This window comes from Microtus ochrogaster, chromosome 16 (genome assembly GCF_000317375.1).
Source record: "Microtus ochrogaster isolate Prairie Vole_2 chromosome 16, MicOch1.0, whole genome shotgun sequence".
Lineage (NCBI taxonomy): Eukaryota > Metazoa > Chordata > Mammalia > Rodentia > Cricetidae > Microtus > Microtus ochrogaster.
The window spans coordinates 7,896,055-7,911,587 of record NC_022018.1 but is presented as its reverse complement, the minus strand read 5'-3'; the positions used below and the strand labels follow the sequence as shown (position 1 = coordinate 7,911,587).

The window sequence follows — 15,533 nt, the reverse complement described above, 5'->3', positions numbered from 1 at the left end:
AAAAAAAAAAAAAAAAAAGAGCTGAAAACAAGCTGAGGTTGCAGCTCAGTGATAGAGTACTTCCAAGTATTTTTAGGTCCTAGAAATACCATGGGCACAGGAAACGGAGAAGTCGGCTTGTCAGTGGGCATGAACATGGTGATTTCAAAACAAGTACCTAAAGAACGAGTAAGTGAGTAAGATCACCAAAAGCAAGCAACAGCCACAACACCACAGACAAGGAGGTGGAAAGATCACTCACCTGCCCAGCATTCTCAAAGTCCTTGCCCCGTCTCCAGCACCACACACAAACCAGACAGGCCAATGCACTCCAGCAATCCTAACTCTCCAGAGGTGGAACAGAGGGTCAGTTCAAGGCTAGCCTGAGATTTGAGGCCAGCCTGAATAAAGGAGACCCTGTCTAAAAGTGGAGGGGGGGGAGGAAAGTGCAGATTATGGAGCTTTTGGAACTTTAACTTTCTCAAATGTACTCCTTAAACTAACTTCTAGGAACCGGTAAGTTTCTGTCAATTTAAGATGTTTTGTACTCAACATAGAAACTCTAAAATCCAAATAGTTCCCAATTTTATTCTATCTTCACTGAGTTTATAGAGCAGTGAGATGGGAAGTAGTCTAGATCACATAACTGGGGTCTGCCCAAATTTCTAAGAACCTTAGGCTATCCTCAGCTAACGAATGCAGTTCTGCTAACAGGTTATCATGTCCATATTCTATGACAAACTTTAAACAGAAGTATTCAAGGTCATTCTAACTTCTTTTTTTTTTGTTTTGCTTTTTGAAGATAGGGTTTCACTGCTGAACAGTTTTGGCGTCCTGGAACTCACTATATAGACCAGGGTGGCCTCAAACTCACAGAGATCCGCCTGCCTCTGCCTCCAGAGCAGAAGCTAGGATTAAAGGCAAGCACCACCGCCGCCCGTCACCACCAATGTTCACCTGGGTCATTCTACTTCTAAAATTAGTTCCCTAAAAATAAAGAGCTGAAGAGAGGCCCGGGGGAGTAAGAGTGCCCTGGCACCAAGTCTGATTCTCATAACCCACATGATGGAAAAAACTAGGTCTGACCCCCACACACACACCGGAGCATGTGTGCTAGCGCACTCTCTCATAAAATGAAAAAAGAAAAACAAGAACAAGGAGGGATCACTTTTTTCTAACTGTCTAGGCAGGCATACCTGAAACTACTATATGAATAAATTCTCAAGTTGAAAAAAAACCCACAACCAAAAAGTCTTGTATTAGTCTTAGACCACTGTTTTTTTCTAATTTCTCCTTTAAAAAAAAAAATCAAAACTGTATTTTGCAGAAAACATAGGATGTTTCCTAAGAAGTTAATTTTATTCACTGTACTAATATTTTCAAGGCAGCCTTGCTCTGTAGCCACTAAAACTTGCCTGTCATATTGCCTCAATTTCCTGAGTGCCAGGAGAATAAAAACCACTATAGGGATTAGTTTACTACCTCTCTGCAAGGTAATTACAATGTATCTTTAAATGATTACACATAACGCATAAATATTCATGAAACATAGATTCATGTTACAACATCAATGGTAGGAGGGGGAAACATTCACCCCCAATATCATATACTATAAAAAAATATTTATCAACTCATGTACAAGGACATGGACTCCAAGAGTTTTTTTTTTAAAGAAATCTCAGTATCTAGGTAATACTATGGCAGTCTGCCATAGTACAGCCAAACAGAATTACTCTTGAATTCATAGGTTTCCACTAAACACTATACATCAGAGGAAACACTGTAACTTTCAAGAGCTACTTTTTCTGACCATATCAACTTATGAATCAACTGTTCTTAGAAGCACAGCTATTTAGACACCATCCCATCCCTTTTGATGATATAATCTCAGGGATTTGGTAATTGTGTGCACTGGCATGCGGGCCACAGAAACTAAGCAGCACTCTCACTCCAGTAACCTGCAGTCTTCAGAGAAACAAGACACCCAACAGTAAAGCACAAGTGCTGAGAGCTCTGCCTAGAGCTCCAAATCATCAAAGCAACCGCTCAAGAGCTATAGCGAAGAATGGAGAAATACTAATAAAAATACAAACGCTCATGTGAGAACACACAATGAACACAAGGCACTAGGCAGAAACTATTAAGACTTTGAGAGAAAAACAAAACCCCACTAAACGAAGAGAAAACACAACCATTAAAAACAAGTAAGAGCCGACAAGATTTAAAGTTTTATATAAAGGGAGAGAGAGCTCAGGGGCTGGAGAGCAATTACAGCTGCTCTGGCACAGGACCTGGGTTCTGTAGGAGCCTGTAACTCCGGCTCCAAGAGACCTCGTGCCCTCTCACTCCCTCTTGGCTTCCACAAGCGCCAGGCATACCTGTGGTGGTGCGCATGGAACATTTACACACATGCAGCAAACACTTACAATATAAAAATGAAGAGAGACAAGAATGGTGAAACACTGTGTTTCCAAGAATCTGAGGCAGGAGAATCACTTTGAGACCAGCAGAGGTTACACAGTGAGCCCAAGGCCAACCCCTTGTTACATTTTGAGATCCTGTCTCAAAGAAAAACAAAAAACCCTTTAAGGGAGGGGAGGTGTTGATGCACTAACTAAATACCAAACAGGCAAAGGAAACAAACAGCAGCACACTCACTGCCCATTCGGAAGGCCTACAAAAGCATTTCTTTAAAGACAGAAAAAAAAAATCACCATTTAGCTGGGTGTGCGGGTCCAGGCCCTCTAGCTCAGCACCCAGGACACAGAGGCAGGTGATCTCTGGGAGTTCAAGGCCAGTCTGGTCTACCCATTAAGTTACACACCTGCCAGCCGGAGTTACATAATGAGCCCCCCCACGCCCCGGTCTCCATATACATAAAAATTATCATCTAAGTGTTGCAAGAATGTGTTTTTATGTCTATGCTCTTGGAAAATTCTGTAATAATCAGAATAACTTCCACACTTGTTTAGAGGTGGTGCAGGCCTACAAAAGGAACTCTGATTGCACAACAGAGAAAGTAAATGAAATAATATCTATTAACATTCAGAGGCCATGGCATGTTTCTGCCAGAACATACTGTGACTCACTCTCTTCGCTGCGCAACTCGCCACTTCTCCATCCATGGAGTCGCTCAGATAGAAAGAGTTCCTGTGCTAATCCCACAGTAAGCCTCAGTAATTCTCACATCACAGTAGCTGCAAACCTTTGTTAACAGAAAAAGAATGGTTTTCCCAAAATAGCCACAAAACACGAAGACAACTCAAATTCCCTAATAATCCCTTTACGAGACTCCTGCCAGCTTTATTTTGATACATTAAACATGTGGGGCCTATTTTAAAAGTTCTCTGTGACTTAACAAGACGGCTTCGTAGTTGTTTTTAAGTTCCCAAGCTGGTTTCAGAAGCGCTTGAATACTGATCAACCTGGGCTGCTAGCGAATGCTTAAAGGGACATTTTTTTGCCAAATAAGATCGGCAAACTTAAGACCGGCAAACTTTGTAGGGGTGCTAAAACTGGTATTAGAGGTCATTATAACTGAAGAAATTGTTCCAACATTCATCGAGCCCTTCATCTGGAAATTTATTTCATGGTTATTTTCACACTATCCTTAATGATACTTTTAAAGTTAAAAGAATATAAAAGTGATCCGGCCACATAATACTGGTCAGTCTATTCTTAATGGACCTCCAATAGATTTGGGATAAAGATAGTAGCAATTTCACTTAAGTCCACTGTTAAGCACGACACCCTAAAATTTCTGACAGTGTTGGGGCAGTTGGAGAGAGGGTATAACCACACACACAGACACGAGCCGACTCTAGTTAGGAGGAGCAAAAGAAACGGTTTAAAGCACTTGAGGAAGAAGGCACAGACAGAAAAGCAAGACTTCACAAGGAAGTGAAGCGGAGCGCAGGGGAGGGCAGAAAGCGACCCGGAGAGCAAAGCGGAAAGGTGTTTTCAAAGGCGGCGTGCCGGACCAGGGGAGCCGCGGCCTGGAGTGGCCCGCGCGCCCATGGGCGCTGCCTACACGGCGCAGCGATAGGGGAAGCAGCCGACTTCCACGCGAACCGGCAAACTACTCGCTCGCCGCGCCCCCCGGAGCCTAGAGTGAGCGCGGAGGCGGCGGTCCGGCCGGGGCCTAGGCGCAAGTTGGCCGGCCGGCCGTTCCCCACTCCGCGGGGCGCCGGCCAAGCGGCCTTACCTGAAGCGAAGGGAGGAGGCGAGGTCTCGCAGGCTCCCCCGCCGCACAGCCGCCCCCGGCCCCCGGCTTCTTCCCGAGACGCGCCCCTGCCTCCGCAGCCGCCGCTTCGCCCTAGGGTGCTCGGCCACCGCCGCCGCCCGGGCTGTTTACACCGTTCGGCCCCTCACGCCGCCGCCGCCGCCTTCTCTCCACCCCAGCGCCGCTGCCGACCCGGCAGCCGCCACCTCCTCCGCCGCAGCCTGGTCTCTCTGGAGCATCTTCCAGCCACCGGACACGGAGAAACAAGAGACTCCAGCAGAGCCGGCAGGAAACTCCCCCGCAACTGCCGGCGGTCAGAGCAACAGCAGCTTTTCCGCCATTGAGCAGCGGCCGCACCGCTCCTTCTGCAACCCCCTCCCAGCACCTCCGTCTTTCTCCGCCCCTCCCCAGGCTCCACCCCCCGCGGCCACCCATTGGGACGCCGCGCGTATCGCCACGGATTACGGTTTGCTGAAAGACACATCAATCTTCGTTCTCCCGCCCAGTCCGGCCCCGCCTCTGTGCCTTTAATTTCCCATTGGGCGTCTTTCCCCACCTTTAATTGGCAAGGTCACCTATCCATCAAGCACCGCCCACCAGTGAGGCTCAACCCTTTATTACCATTTACTTCATTCAGCCACGCCTCCGCTTTGCTCTACTTCCCGACGTCGCCGGCCTGCCCTCCCTAGCAGCCATAGGTAGAGTCCTCCGTCTGTCAAATTACGCCCACTTGGAGGCCGGTTCCGTTGTCTGATTGGTCCGAATGGAGCCTGACCCTCGGGTCATTGGCTTTCTCTACGTTTTCGTCACTAAATCAATTTCCAAATCCGTCTCTCCGGCTTTTTAAATAAACGCGCAAAGGTATCCTAAAAGCGATTGGTTAATCTCAGGAAGCGGCCAAGCACCGAGTCTGCGGACCCTGCACTTCTGTGACCTCTAAACCTCGCGGAAAACGAACACGTAAAGGGACCAACGGGCAGTCCTGTTATAGGTGGAAGTTGGTCCCACCCGGAGTGGAGAGAGCCGGCTCCTGATTGGCTAGAAAAGTGTCCCTAGGTTCTCATTGGAGGAGACAGACGCCTCTCTTCGGCGTAGAGACATGAAGGGAGAGCACTGTGAGGACCAAGAAGGTGCCCGGAGAGAAGCGTTGTTGTTTAAACTACGGGTGGGGCGCGCGCGGGAGTGGAACACTGGGCGCGTTAGGGGCTCTGGGGAGGTGTTGCAGGGAGAGTGAAGGGCCCGGATGTTCCTAACAATGAAATCATCTCTGGCCAATCAGTGCCTCATTGTTGGGATACCTGCATGACCTGTCTCCAGCAGGGGAGAGTGGGCGGGAAGTTGAGGAGGCTGAAAAGCCACTTGAGAAAAATGGGACAAGTAATCCCTTCAGGAGGGTTGTGTGCTGGTTCAAATTGTTCTTCTGTCTTCTTTACCAGGACCGCCTGCCGTTCAGCCCTTGGCAGCTGTGTGTTTTCTCAGGGCTGATTTTTAAAACTCCTGTCTAAGCTCTTGACATTCACTAGGTCATTCCCCTCTTAAAAGAGCACCTGCTGTTAGCTAGGCTTGGCGGGTAGAACTGGAGGTACTAAAGTAAACTGGGCCCAGACCGGGATGGTAGGTGTTTGTAGGAAAACGTGTATTTAGGGTATGACGGCGTAAAGGATTCTCCCTGGGGGGATGATTACAAGGGAGGCTTCTCAAAGACCGGGGTGAATCCAGAATAAATTACAGGAGTTCTATAAGGCAGATGAAGGAAATGGTCATCTAGCAATCAGATTTGGCTAGAGAGTGAACCAGGTTAATTCCTCCAAATGAAAGTGTACTGGGGTATTTAAACATTTACCTTAAGAGATTTTTAATCACGCAAGCATCGATATATACACAAGTCTTTGAAATACGTTTTAAACCTCATTCATCCTTACGTATAAACTAGTTTGGAAAAGTTCCTCGGCTTTGAAAAGAAGGGCATATTTCTGGAGCAGCAGCCACGTGAAAGTGGCAGAAATAAACACTTGATTACAATTCAGATGTTTCTGGAACCTCAAGTATAAGAATGGTGTTTTAGTGTTTCTATTGCTTCAGTGAAACACCGTGGCCCAAAAGAAAGTTGGAGAGGAAAGAGTTTATTGGGATTACACATGCACATTGAAGGAAAGAAAGACAGGCATTCGCACAGGGCAGGAACCTGGAGACAGGAGCTGATGCCAAGGCCATGGAGGGTCCTGCTTACTCTAAGGCTTACTCTAAGGCTTGCTCTTCCTGCTTTCTTATAGAACCCAGGATCACCTGCCCTGGGGTAGCCCTACTCACCATGGGCTAGGCCCTCCCCCCTCTGTCTCTAATTAAGGAAATGCCCTACAGGCTGGCCCACAGCAGGATCTTAGGGAGTCATTTCCTCTCTGGAGATTTCCTCCTCTCAGACGACTGTAGGTTGTGTCAAGTAGACTCAGAATCTAGCCTACACAGATGGTGATTTTACAGCACAGTGGGCAAACAGCCAGTTAGCTTCAGAATCACCTGAGATTACCAGGCTTCTTCATGTCCACAAAATCCCGAACTCTGGGGATAAAGCTCAGAAGGTCATTTTTTTTTTATTTTATCCGTTGTGATTCTGGGATTGAACTTCGAGGGGTAATTTTTAAAATATCTCTTCAGGCCGTGGCGCACACCTTTAATCCCAGCACTCGGGAGGCAGAGGCAGGCGGATCTCTGTGAGTTCGAGACCAGCCTGGTCTACAGAGCTAGTTCCAGGACAGGTTCCAAAGCCACAGAGAAACCCTGTCTCAAAAAACCAAAAAAAATAAAATAAAATATCGCCGGGCGGTGGTGGCGCACGCCTTTAATCCCAGCACTCGGGAGGCAGAGGCAGGCGGATCTCTGTGAGTTCGAGACCAGCCTGGTCTACAGAGCTAGTTCCAGGACGGGCTCCAAAGCCACAGAGAAACCCTGTCTCGAAAAACCAAAAATAAAATAAAATAAAATAAAATATCTCTTCAGCTGCTGGGTCTTTTGTTTGCTTGTTTTTGTTTGGGGTTTGGTTTTTTTTGTTTGTTTGTGTTTTGTTTGCTTGTGTTGCAGGTCAACTCTTAGACCCTATGGCGCTGAGAATTGGAGACAGCCATAAAAATTTCTTTTCCCCATTTTTGCATACTGTAGTGTGAGTATCAGCGAAGAAAAGGGAACCCCAATTTCGTTCTCACTGTCCCTTCCAAGATCTGCACTTGCACTATGAGAACAAAAAGATTTTATTTTAATTCAGGGGGTGTGGGTGTGGGTGGGTGTGTCCACGCACGCCCTTGAGAGCTTAGGCTCGCGTCTCTGCGGAGGTGGAGGTCCAAGGACAGTGGGTCAGGTCTCCTCGTCAGCAGGCAGGATGGCAGCTCCTTGACCCGCACAGCTGTCTTCGCCAACCAAAGAAGTGTTATATAAACCACTTGTAGACTATGTTTCCCAAAATCACACTTTTCTTGGGACACCTTTTGTAAAAAGATTGTTGTCTGGAACCTCACCTTACAAAATAGGGGCCATGCTAAGGATCAAAAGATAAGGTCCGTTGGAGACCCCTGTCTTAAGGACCCAGACCACCACAGATAGGCAGCAGAACACTTTCTTGCCCTGCTTGATTTCTTCTCACTTCCCTTTGGCAGACTCTGAAAAGTGATGGAAAGTTCAGTCCTGTACCTGGGCTGGAGTTTGCATATCATTCACTCTATAATCCCCCGAAAATAAAACATTCTGGATTGTTTGTTTGTTTAGGTCTAAGAATACAGTGAGATCACAGACAAAAACAATTAAGCTAACTTTCTTGTATAAGTTACTCAAGTTTAACAACACTAATCCTTCAAGAAGACCCAACAAGAAGCAGGGCGGTGGTGGGCAACCCCTTTAATCCCAGCACTTGGGAGGCAGAGGCAGGTGGATTTCTGTGAGTTCGAGGCCAGCCTGGTCTACAAGAGCTAGTTCCAGCAAGGCTCCAAAGCTACAGAGAAACCCTGTCCTGGAAAAAAAGAAGAAAAGACCCAATAAGATTCATAAGTTTCAAACAGCAGTGTGTGTCATGGTAGACACCCAGTCGGTACTGTCATAAATGGTTCTGCACTGTGACTATGCAGTAAGTACACTCTACACTTCGGCTCATCCAGTCATGACACCTCTCTCTAGAGCCAGATGATGAGCTGTTGACACTCCTAGCAATATGTCCTTCAAAATTGAAATAATTACTAAGTGTAAATAAAAAATCATCCAGATTTAGAGGCTTTTTTAATTATTTTATGTTTTGGAGGGTTTCACTTTTGTTTGATTTTAAACGCTCTCTTCATGTAGCCCTGGCTTTACTGAAACTCACTGTATAGACCAGACTGGCCCCAAATAACAAAGATCCCCTTTTCTCAGCCTTCTGGGTACCAGGATTACAGGTGTGCACCGCTGCTCCAGCTCTGGGGTTCTTTATAGGAAGACGGCTTCAGTTGTAAAGAGCTTGCCTTGCAAACACTAGAGTCCGACTTCCATCCCCAGAATTTATATAATAATAATAATAATAATAATAATAATAATAATTAATAACTAATAATAATAATAAAAAGCTTGAGTTTGGTGGCACAGGACTGTAATCCAAGCACTAGGGAGGCAGAGACAGGCCAGAGGCCTACCAGCTTCATCTAATGGAGGCACTTTGGGAGACAATACCCTGTCCTGTTGTGAGATCCTTGATTACACTGTGTAAAGATATGTCACTGTGATTGGTATAATACAAAGCTAAGCAGACAATCGCTAGGCGGGAGGTATAGCTGGGACTTCTGGACAGAGAGCGCTCGGGAAGAAGAAAGGTAGAATTGCCAGCCAAAAACGGAGAAAGCAGGGTGGGCAAAATGAAGATGAGGTAACAAGTATGCAGAAAAACGTAGATTAAAAGATATGGGTTAATTTAAGTTATGAGAGCTAGTTAAAAATAAGTCTAAGCAGGCTGGAGAGATGGCTCAGTGGTTAAGAGCACTGCCTGCTCTTCCAAAGGTCCTGAGTTCAATTCCCAGCAACCACATGGTGGTTCACAACCACCTGTAATGAGATCTGGTGCCCTCTTCTGGCCTGTATACTTAATAAATAAATATCTTTAAAAAAATAAGTCTAAGCAAAGGCCAAACTTTTGTAATTAATAATAAATCTCTATGTCATTTTTTGTGAGCTGGCAGCCCAAAGGAAAGTCCCACTACACACACACACATACTCTCTCACACAGATAAAATATCAGATAATCACTTGTTTTCAGTAAATCTGGGTAGTCCCTAGGTCCATCCTGTACACAGTGCTTGCAAAACCACACAGTTATTTCAGGGTTTACCTGAGAGCGGTTCTCACAGCACCTAATGATGGTCTACTGTGCATTGGGAATCTTCATATGATTCCCATTAAGAAAGGCTTACCTGTTGGTGTCCCTGTTTCATACAAATCACTAGCTTTCTTGAGGCACTCTGCTGTCAACCCCCAAGCACCCTGATTTGAGTGCATTGATACACTGGGATTGAACCTAAATCCTCCCAGATGGGAGACCAGCCCTCTACCATGGCGGCCCATACCTAAACCTCAGCACCTAGGAGGTGGAAACAAGAGGGCCTGTAGTTGAAGCCTATCCTTGGCTACACATCAAGTTTGAGGCCAGCCTGGGCTGCATGAGACTGTCTCGAAGTTAAAAAATAACATAGGAATCAATCTCTTTCAGCCCATACTAAGATTGCACAGAGTCAGGTAGTATAACAGGCACTGCTGGCCTTCAGTCAGGGTCTCATTGTGTGGCTTAGGTTGGACCTTCTTACATAGCCAAGGCTTTATCTTCTCAAGTCCTAGGCTTCCATACATGGTCCCCCATAACTGGTGGACCATTCTATTTTCTTAGAAATGTTTAACCTTCATTTTCCTAAAACTACATTTCCTCCTTTAAACATATTATCAGAGTAGAATCACTCAAGAGTGGGGGAGGGGGATGTATGCCTAGATACATGGACGTTGAGCAAGAAGTGAACTCTATATGGCAAAAAAAAAACAAAAAAACAAAAAACAAAAACAAAAACCAAACCCTACCCTGGAAATCTCTAAAGAGGCTGGAGAAATGGCTCTTCCAGTAGGCCAGGGTTGGATTTCCAGCACCCACAGGACAGCTCACATCTCCTCCCAGATATCCAATACAGTCTTCTGTCCTTTGAGGACATGTAGGCAAAACACCTATACACATAAACTAAACTTGAAAACTTTGAAACCATAAGAAACTGGCTCTACGTTCCACATATGTCAGGGTTTATTACAATATTAAAATCATATTTAGCCGGGCATTGGTGGCGCACGCCTTTAATCCCAGCACTCGGGAGGCAGAGGCAGGCGGATCTCTGTGAGTTCGAGACCAGCCTGGTCTACAGAGCTAGTTCCAGGACAGGCTCCAAAGCCGCAGAGAAACCCTGTCTCGAAAAAAAAAAAAAAAAAAAAAACCAAAATCATATTTAAATTCTTGCCATCATAAGGAGAAATGTCTTCTTAAACTTTTAACCATGATATATTAGTCAGAAATACTTTAAATATCCATCAAAATAGTCACCATATTTGACTATGAATAATAGAAAACCTTCTCCATGGATAAAAGCTCTAGCACATAGGAATAATGTAGGTGGCCAGTAATGTCCCCAGCAGTAAAGGCATGGCAGGATGCTTACTGCAGATTCAGTTAAAATGTCAGTTTCTGAGCAGTATGGTGAGAAAGTCACATGACCATCCCTAACTGCAAGGTAGATAAGGATGTCTGCTTACAACAGAGATTCTCAGGAATGCCTGAGCTTCAGAATCATATGAAGGAGGTCCCATTGCCACTGCTAAAGTCCACTTCTGAAGTTCCTAGTTTTATAACTCGCAGTTGGGGTCCAAGGATTCAGGTTTCCAGGTGATACTGGGCTCTGATCTAGAATTAACTAAAACCCAAGTGGCTAGGTTTATCTGTGAGGGATTTTTTCCTTAATTAAATCATTTGAAGTGAGAAGACTCACTTTTAATTCCTACCATATGAATTGGGAAGATCCACCTTTAATCTAGAACTTTTGAGGTGAGATCTGGCCCACACCTTCTGCTGGCAGCCTATATAAGTCTGCTTGTTTTCTCTCTCTTCCCCTTCCCTCTTCCTCTCTCTCTCTCCCTCTTCCTCTCCCTCCCCTGATGTGGGAGTCCTCTCTGTATGCTGTGAATACCATTGGTGAATAAAGAAACTGCCTTGGCCTGTTGATAGGGCAGAATGTAGATAGGAGCGGAAAAACTAAACTGAATGCTGGTAGAAAGGAGGCAGAGTCAGAGAGAAGCCATATAGCCTGCCAGAGACAGATGCTATACTTTACTGGGTAAGCCACAGTCATGTGGTGATACACAGGTGAATAGAGATGGGTTAGTTTAGGATATGAGTTAGCCAGAAATACGCTTAAGCTATTGACCAAACAGTATTGCAAATAATATGGTTTCTGTGTGATTATTTCAGGGCTAAGCAGCCAGGAACCAACAAGGGGCCTGCTTCAACACTCCCCCCCAACTCTCTCATTTCTCAAAGAAATGGCAAGTTCATTTCTTTATTAGCATTAGAGCCTACTTCCTCAGGATTCTGGTGTATACTGAAGACCAGCTAAGACATCCAGCCTCATGGACTGACAATACTAGGTTCTTGGACCTTCTATTGGTAGATGGCCATTGTTGGACTAGGTGGGCCACAGCCTGTAAGTCATTTTAGTAAATCCCATACATACGTATACATACATACACATGGATATATACATATATGTATATATATGTGCATGTGTATATATAGATACATATGTATATGTACTTTTTTCATCCAATAAGTTCTTTTCCTCTAGAGAACCCTGATGCCATCATATGGGGCCACATTTTAGGCGTTTCTGCTTAGGCTAAAGATGTAGTTCAGTGGTAGAAAATGTGTCTAGTATGCATGAGGCCACGAGTTCATCTCCATCACCACCCTGGCTTGGGCTGTCAGAATCCATGGCCTGCTATCAATATATCAGTACCAGGAACATGGCCCCATTGGCATTTATAGGCATCTTTACAGCTGTCTTCTGTTTTATCTATGCATAAATGAAAACAAACCCAAATGGAGGCAAAATCAATATGACTGACTATACGAACATAAGGAGGTCTTCAGTATTCCCAGCCCTTTCTTTCCAGAGCCATTATCAACGTCAGGCTCCGAAATAACAAGGCTTCATGCCCTCTAGCTTCCATTACGATCAAGAGAACCCAATACTGCAGATAATGCTTTCACTAAAAGGCATGTAACTCATTGTCCCACCAAATGCATTCGAGCCCAGCAGGAAATGAACAGTACAGTCAGATTTGAAATTTTAGGCAGGTTTTAACGATGGACTATTTCCAAGCTAGGTAGAGGTCAGTCATCAAGTCCGACCCTAGTGTTAGCTGCAGAGCTCCCTATTAGCATTCATATGTCCAAAGGGATGAGAGGGGGGAAAGAGACAACAGAAACACACCGACAGCAGGGACTTGTGTAGCCAGTAGCAGTGGCTCAGGTCTCCCGGCATTTATTTGGAAGGCCAAGACAGGAGGATTCATCGTAAGTTCAAAGAGTAAACACGGATGAGGGGGTACGAGTACAGAACTCTGATCTGTGCAGAGACAAAACAAACCCTCTTCAGCTGGGAAGTAAGTTCCCCGGTCTCCTGTCTTCCTCCTCTATCTTCTCCTGCTAGAACTACCCACTGGAAACCAGAGGGCCAGTACCATGCTTTCTGTGAAGTATCAGCTTGCCGGGATCAGATCTCTGCACATGTCTGTGAGAGAGTATCTGGACCAAGTCAAGGGAGGTGAGAAAACCCACGTGAAATGTGGGCAGCACCATTCTTTGGGCTGAGGCGCTCAACCGCATGGAGAGGAGAAAACTGGGTGAGCACCAGTGTCCACGGCTCTCTGGTTCCTGGCTGGGGACTCAATGTGACAGTTGCCTCCTCCTCCAGTCACCACACTGTCCCTGCCACGAGGGAACTGTGAGCCAAAATGGACACTTCCTGTGTCGCTCTGTCAGGAGGTCACAGCAATGTGGTCACTAGCACAACCAGGAAGCCTCTTGCTAGTACTCTTACAGATCCCAGAGCAGGATGGGAGGGCCGCAGGCATCTGGAAGGGACAAGAAATGGCCAGCACATATTAAACTATTTATTCCTAGCTATCACACTGTTTTTTTTTTTTTCTCCAGTGGAAAACATGCAAGTTGTAACAGCAACAAGTATTTGGGGAAAACTTCTAAATCAAAAATCATAGCAAATGGTCTGATAGCCTGGGGCCACAAGGTTTTCAAACCCCTGTCACCCAAGTAGGCACTACAAAAGTACCCACGGGCTTCCATGGGCACTGTAACATAATGAATGCAGAAGCATTCTGAGTGTTTTCTATTAAGCCAGCTGTCAAAGAGATTTTCGAGATTTAAAATGTCTCTTTCCTCACTGCTGTTTTTTCCCCCTCTTATATAAAATATAGTTCAGAGACAGGGGGAATTTAATTCTCCACGACACCAAGTTCTAATCAGTTGACCCACCTTCTAGAGTCTTTAACAAAGGTGCTCCCTTGCCCCAAACTTCAGTTTAAACTACTTTGAAATTGTAGGATCGGTTAGATCCATTACCAGATCTTTTTATTTACTGTGTTAATAGAGAAGGGTGGGCTAGGAATGTGGCTCAGTGGTAGGCCATTTGCTTAGCGTGTCCAAGGCTGTGGGTTGCATCCCCAGCCCTGGAGAAAAGTACCACCACCACCACAGAGGGGCAAGCCTATGTATTGTTATATCACAAATGTGTTTGTTTCGTGCACAGTCATGAGTTCCCTTGGTCATCTCACAGCAGTTCTGAGAAGGAATCCGCTGAGATTCTGGAGCAAAGCCAAACCAAAAGGACCCGGGCAAGGTAACGCCCCTGCTGTGCACAGGAAGGTCCGGGTCAATCCCCACACAGCTGCTTCTCTTGTGCAGGGCACACAGTAGGCGCACAGTAACTGCGGACTGAGTTGCTCTGAGAGAATTTTAAGGAGCTCGCTTGGACGTTTTCCCTTTCCTCCAAGCTACCATCCAGGCCTGGGTGTCCCTCCCCCCACACCATCCCACTTCCTCCTAAGACAGGAAGTTGATCAAGCTATCTCCATCCTGTCTGCAATCCACAGAGCCTGAGAGGCCAAAGCTGGTTACCCCAGGGCCAGCCCCTCCTTGTATTTTCAAGTTTATGTTGCGTGTATGAGATGATCGAGATCATGATTACAACACCGTAGGCAGGTATCAGAAAGATGTCCCACATGGTGCCCAACTGTAAATGCTGCAAAGTGTTTAAGTGTGCGTGGCAGTGGGAAATTCTAATAGCCATTTGAGTAAACAGTTTAACATTTATGCTCCTGTTCTTTTACTTAACCCTACTTTCTCTTCTTCATGTTTATCTGCAACCCCCTTTTCCTCTTCACTTGTCTTTTTCTCCTAAAATCGAACTTGGACTTGAGTCTTGATTTTGAGAATCTAAGCAGACTGAGGACCAGACAGATACAAGATGATGAACATGGACATCAGGTCCCAGGAGATCCTTCTAAAAACAAACATGAAGGAAAAGGGTTGTAAGGAAATTCACCAATAAAAAATTCATGCCGAAAGAGAAATGCAGGGCTGGAATGCTATTAGTCTAAAAGATGTTCTTAATAATAAGGGACTCTCTGGTCCTCTAGACAAAAGCCTCATGTTTCTGGCAGGTAGCAGGTAGGTAATGGGTCGAAAGGCAGTGTCTCAGCAGGACCTCGTCACAGGAAAAATAGACATCAAGGTGACAAATTGAGGCTCTGAGCTGAAGTAGATCTGCTGGAAGATTCCCAGATCAACAGCCAGAGAAGATAGGTGCTAGGCATATTAGAAAATGAAGCCATGGCAGCTAAGAATTCTCACATCCTCTTTACCACAGACCAATTCATGAGCCATGTTGGAAGGTGAGGGGTGAGTTCATGTGGGTTTGGTTTTGTTTTATTTTGCTTTTGGTTTTCAAGACAGGCTTTCGCTGTGTAACCCTGACTGTCCTGGAACTTATTATGTAGACCAGGGTGGCCTCAAACTCACAGAGATGTGCCTGCCTCTGCCTCTGTCTCCTGAGGGCATATCTGAGATGTTCAATGTAGTCTTGGTTACATTAATTGAGGGGAAGACCTGACTGAAAATGGGCAGCAACATTCTCTAGATTTGGGTCTCATATATATCATATATATATGAGAGAGAAAGAGAGAGAGAGAGAGAGAGAGAGAGAGAGAGAGAGAGAGAGGA

At 45.5% G+C, this 15,533-nt stretch overlaps 1 protein-coding gene across 4 annotated transcripts in view; it reads right to left on the bottom strand.

Annotated features, from left to right (window-relative positions):
- Nucleotides 1-4,581, bottom strand: part of Ppm1b (protein phosphatase, Mg2+/Mn2+ dependent 1B) — a 60,922-nt gene extending 56,341 nt beyond the window's left edge. For all 4 annotated transcript variants that reach the window (XM_013348992.2, XM_005354690.2, XM_026782866.1 and 1 more), the window contains exon 1: nt 4,184-4,581. The gene's annotated coding sequence lies outside the window, so the exon portion shown is untranslated. The remainder of the gene's footprint in view (nt 1-4,183) is intronic.
- Between the last annotated feature and the right edge of the window lie 10,952 nt (nt 4,582-15,533).